Genomic DNA, 6000 nt, shown 5'->3' with positions numbered 1-6000 from the left:
TAGAAGAATTGATGCTTTTGAGTTATGGTGTTGGAGGAGAATGTTGAAAGTGCCATGGGCTACCCAAAGACCCAATAGATCCGTTTTGGAAGAAGTGTAGCCGGAGTGCTTCTTGGAGGCCAAGATAGCCAAATTTCGTCTCTCATACTTTGGACATATTGTCAGGAGTGACCATGTGGATCGATGGTAGCATCGATGGACTCAAGCGTGGCAACAGTGGTGAGGTTGGCCCAGGATCGGGCAGTGTTTTGTTCTGCTGTGCATAAGGTCGCTATGGGTCGGTACCAACTCAATGGCTCCTAACAACAACAACAACATTATGTTATGTTATGTTAAGTGCCGTCGAGTCGGTTCCGACCCATAGCGACCCTGTACAGGGTTTCCGAGGGTGTAAATCCTTATGGGAGTAGAAAGCCTCATCTTCCTCCCGCAGAGCGGCTGGTAGTTTCGAACCGCTGACCTTAAGGTTCGCAGCCCGATTCGTAACCACTACGCTACCAGAGCTCCTTAACAACATACTCAAATAAAATAGCATGAACCCTCAACTTCTCCTACCTCATAGGGTCCGTACAAAGAATAGAGGGAAGACTACAGCATTTGACAAGGTATCAGATACAAATAAAGTACTCGTCTGTGGATTTGAGCTGCCTTTCTAATGTCTTTTTCTTGAACTCAGAGATGCTGGGCTGAAGGAAGCTCATTGCCCTAATCTCTGCACCCGTTTGCTTTCAGGGCAGGTGAAGAGTTGGGAGAGCTGGCTTCCCATCTGGGCTCTGCCAACACTCATGACGTGATCTTGGGCAGGTCACCCACTTCCCTGACACTATCTGATATGCCTATCAGATAGATTAGGCCCACTGCCATTGACTCAGAGCCACCCAGTAGGACAGAGTGGAAGTGACCCTTACAGTGTCCAAGGCAGCCAGTTTTTGTAGAAGCAGACTGCGTCATCTTACTCCAACAGAGCCGTTGGTGAGTTCAAACTGATGACCTGTTGGTTAACAGCCCAGCGCTCAACCCATTGTGACATTAGGGCTCTGTGGTTCAGTAACAGAAATTCTCAACTTCTTGTTCCTGTGCCGTGTGTGGAGTCCTGGTGAGGTACTGTAGGAAACACAGGGGCAATGGCTCAAACCCACCAGCCACTCCTCGGAAGGCCTACTCCGGTCGCTATAAGTTGGAAACGACGAGATGGCACTTCTTAACAACAACAACAGCCATGTCTGGTTCGAAGTCTCTCCTTGGAAGCCCTACACAGGGTCGTTATGAGTCGGAACCAACTTGACAGCACTTCTTAACAACAGCAATAACAACATGCCATGTGCGGAGTCCTGGTAACCACAAGGTCAGCAGTTCAAACTCACCAGTCACACCTCAGAAACCCTATACAGGGTTGCTCTGAATCAGAATCATTGTTGTTAAACAAATCTGCGTTGGAAGAAGTACAGTCAGAATGCAGTGAGGATGGTGAAACTCTGGACATGTCTGGAAAAATCAGTCTAAGGAGAAAGACATCGTGTTTGGAAAAGTGAAGGGTCAGCAAAAATGAGGAAGACCCCCCAGGAGATGGACCCACAGTGGCAGTACCAATGGGCAGGACCGGGCAGGGTTTCGTTCTGTTGTGCACGTTCCCATGCTGTGAGTGGGAACCAGCTCCATCGCATCAAACAACCACCAGCATTTTACCTGATGTCCTTCTCCAGTGACTGGACTGTAGAGAGAGGTTAGCCCCTTTCCCAAGTGATTGTTGTGGGCACTGAGCAGTCCTGTAAGGAGCACCCATGGGACTCCCGGTCCCCAGGAGGAGTGCATGTTGGGGCCTCCTCCCTCTCTCCTCTCCACCAGACATCCCTCCCCTCTTCTGTACTACAAAGACTCAGAGTGGATTTTCTGGAATCCCTCCATAGCTTTAAAGGTCAATGCCAATTTCTGCCAGTTCCTCGCATTTCAAAGTTCAGGAACACACACTCACATCTTTCAGGATGACTCTGATCTTGCTCAAGAGGAGGATTTCAGAATCTCCATTGGGTGCTTGTTTGATCCGATGACAAGGGGAAAAGCAAGACTCTTCATTCGTTTGACCTGAGGCTGAGTGTGCAGGAGAGGGTCCCTGGGTAGTGCACACTGTTGAAGGCTCCACAACTGATGTCAAGTTGGCAGTTTGAATGCCGCACCAGGACTCCTGCTGTGGCATTGTGGGAGAGTGCACTGGACAGCAAGGTCGGTTTGAACCGTAAGGTCAGGGGTTCAGATTCATTGGCTGCTCCTCAGAAACTCTATACAGGGTCGTTATAAGTCGTAACTGACTTGATGGCACTTAACAACAATACAGGCATGTCAGAAGAAAGGCCTGAGGATCTTTTCCCAATAGGTCACAGCCTTGAAACTCCACGGAGCCGTTTTCCTTTGTACCAATTGGAATCCACTTGAAGACAGCTATTCTGACTATGGCTCGATGGAGAGGAGGGGTCCTGGGCAGAACCTGGGGCTGTGGTCAGGGTCTCATTAGACACGTGTTGAGGGTGGTGAGTCCTCTCCTCTGTGTTCAGGGCCCTGGTGGTTAGAGGGGGACAGCTGAGTCAGACCCCAGGCACGCCCTCCCTAGCTGGGACCCAGGAGGGAGGGGCTCATGAGGAGGGTCAGAGTCAGGGAAGCAGAGACGTATTGGTGTGGCCCAAACCAAGGACTGCAGGTGGCCGCCAGAACCCGTACCCCACCAGGGAGAGCCAGCCCTGTGGGTCATTTCAGACTGTGGACCCCAGAACTACAAGGTCTCCCACCTGTGTTACTTTCGGCCTCTTGGTTTGGGGCAACTTGTCCCAGCAGTCTCGGACACTCATAGGTAGACCTGGCCAAGACCAAGCCCAGTTACAAGCTGAGTGGGCTGGACCCCCTCCTACACACTCAGCCTCAGGTCAAATGAATAAAGGGTCTTGGTGTGGGCCCAGCTTCTAGACCTCAGCCAAGCCCAGTTCCATCTCAGCCTCAGTTTTTGCCTCAGTGTAGGGGGTGAAGATTCCATCCACCCCCCCCACCCCCCCTGGCTGCTGCAATTAAGTGACTGGGGGTGTCCTGGACCCATCTCTCAGGGTCATTGCTGGCATGAGGGGGAGGTCTGCTTGGCTGGGATGATGACCCTGCTGGGGACCAGTATTACCTGTCTGGGTTCCAGATATTTTGTCACCTGCCTTCAGCCCTGTCTCCTCTCTCCTGGAACTAGTACCTCCCTAGGACCTGCCTCTACCCCTTCCTAATGGGCAGTCTCAGAGGTGGGGAAGGGGCTTTCCACACAGCAGCTCTGACCCCTGGGCCCCCAGCTCTCTCTGGCTTTAGTGGGGCCCAGGTCCTTGCCTTTGAAGACCCTTGCCCATTGCCCCCTTTTCAGCCTCGTCTTAAACTGGAAGGCGCGCCCTTCCTGGAGAGTCTGTGTTCCGGATTGGGGTCTCTGCCAGGGAGTTTCCTGTCTCCCGGCGCTGGGCATTGCCTATATTCGCTGTTGTGCTCAAATCTGGGTTGTCCCTGGGGACTACCAGCCTGCCACAACGGCTCCCACCCCATCCCCTGGGTTATGAGTCCCCCCAAATCTGTGTTGTAATGCTGACCCTATACTTGTGGCTGTGCCCCAGGTTAGAAATTGGACTTTGTTGTGAATTACTGAGGCCATAGTGGTACAGGGTGGGTTCTGAAATCACCTCTGAGGTATGAGGAGCAGCTTAGATATGGAGACCAGCAGGTACACACGGGGAAGACAGATTCACCTGAAGATGGACAAGGAACCAAGCAATGCCGGGCTATGGAACCCCCAGACCACAGAGCGAACCTCTCTCGAGCTGGTGCCCTGAGTCTGGACTCCCAGCCGTATGAGGAGACATTTCTGCTCTGTGAAGCCCCCCACATCCTGTGTAGAGAATGAACGAATGCATGAGCACATTCCAGAACTCTCTTGGCTCCCACTTTTGGATTCTTGGCATCACCTCTTCTGGGAAGCCCTCCTTGACTACCTCCCAGAGGGTGAGAGGTGCTCCCTCTGATGTCTCCTGTGGGTCTTCGTCACTCCCCTCCTTGTTCACCTCACCGCACCCCCAGATTGTCTAGGCCTGGGTCAGAGTGGGGTCTCAGGGTGTGTTTCTTATTCATGCACTGAAAGAGAGTCTGCTTTGTGCTAGGGGTCTGTTCTATGTCCCTGGGAGCCAGTGAAGAGGCGAGGAATGGATTCCCGCTGCCCACATGGCAACAAGACATGGGCACACGCTGCCCAAATACAAATGAGACTTCTGCTTTGTCAACGTGACTCCTTGTAAAAAGCCCTGTTCTGATATATTTCCACTGGCTGAAGATGTAAGATAAAATTAATCTGCCAGCGATGAGGCTGAGGGCCTGTCAGGGCTTCAATAATGCCGTTTAACAGACAGTGGTAGGTGCAGGAGTGGCCTGAGGTGTCCCCAAGCCCATCCTCATGCCATGAAACCCACGCCCAGGGGCCCCCAGCCACAGACAGGGCAGGCTTTCCTCCCACTGTACGCCAGCAAAGGAGTGGACTAGATTTTATTTTCAACTGCCATCAACATCCCCAAAGTCCAAAAACCAGTCCCCGCCACACCCACCTCCCTCTATAAAAGCCTGAAGCTTGGTAACTTTGTGTACTTCCTGTCTTTGAATTTAGCACCATTTAGAGTGAGAAGAATGGATGCTTTTGAGTTGTGGTGTTGGAGGAGAATATTGAAAGTGCCATGGGCTTCCAAAAGAACCAACAGATCTGTGTTGGAAGAAATGCAGCCAGAGTGCTCCTTGGAGGCCAGGATGGCTAAACTTCATCTCTCATACTTCAGACATATTGTCAGGAGGGACCAGTCACTGGAGAAGGAGATCATGTTTCTAGGGTGGAGGGTCAGAGAAAAAGATGAAGACCCCCAAGGAGATGGCAGAATCAATGGGCTCAAGCGTAGTAACAGTAGTGAGGTTGGCCCAGGACCGGGCAGTGGTTCGTTCTGCTGTTCATGGAGTTGCTGTGAGTCAGTACTGACTCAGTGGCACCTAACAACAACAACTGAGTGAGTCTCCGAGTCCTGGTGTGGTGCTGTAGGATTAACACTGGACTGCTAACCAAAGGTCGGGGTTCAAATCCACAAGCTGATCCTTGGAAATGCTACTCAATGGCACTTACCAACAACCGAGTGAGACTTGGAGTCCTGGTATGGAGCTGTAGGGTAATCACTGCTCTACGAACTGTAAGGTCAGTGGTTCAAACCCACCAGCCGCTTCTTTGAAACCCTATGCAAGGTCGTTATGCATTAGAGCCGACTCAACTGCACTTAACAACAACCAAGTGAGACTTGGAGTCCTGGTGTGGAGTTGTGGGATAATCACTGCTCTGTGAACTAAAAGGTCTGTGGTTCAAACCCACCGCGGATCCTTGGAAATGCTTCATAGGGTTGCTATGAGTTAGAACCTATTTGACAACACTTAACAACAACAATAAAGTGAGTCTTGGATACCTGGCAGGTGCAAATGGTTTGCATTCATCAACTAACCTAAAGGTTAGGGGTCTCAACCCACCTGGCAGCGCGGGGGAAGAAAGACCGACCGGAACATCGGCTTCCATAAACAGCAGGGAAATCCTCTGTGCTCAGTGTACTCTGTCTCTGTGACTCAGAACTGACTTAACAGCAAAGGTTTTTCATTTTATTTGAGTTATACTTAGAGGGGCTTCCCAGGGCTAAACAGATGACTTCCGGCCTCCTTTCCATGGTGCTTTGAAATCGGAGCAGATGTGCTAGCTCTGGTTCTCCTCACAACGTGGCAGAACTCCAGCCCCAGGGAGACCACTGCAGTGGGCAGTCGTGTCTGACTGTGGATGGAACGAGGGAACCAGAGCTTGGAAGTGGGCTTTGGAGAGAGAGAGACAGTAGAACCCCGTCCGTTTCCTCACTACCTGGTGTCAGTTTTCTCATCTGTCCAAGGTGCTGCCATGCCATTCTGTCCCATGTCATGTGGTTCCAT

The sequence above is a fragment of the Chrysochloris asiatica genome, unplaced genomic scaffold, assembly GCF_000296735.1.
Source record: "Chrysochloris asiatica unplaced genomic scaffold, ChrAsi1.0 scaffold00097, whole genome shotgun sequence".
Taxonomy (NCBI): Eukaryota; Metazoa; Chordata; class Mammalia; order Afrosoricida; family Chrysochloridae; genus Chrysochloris; species Chrysochloris asiatica.
Note: the sequence above shows the minus strand (reverse complement) of the source record.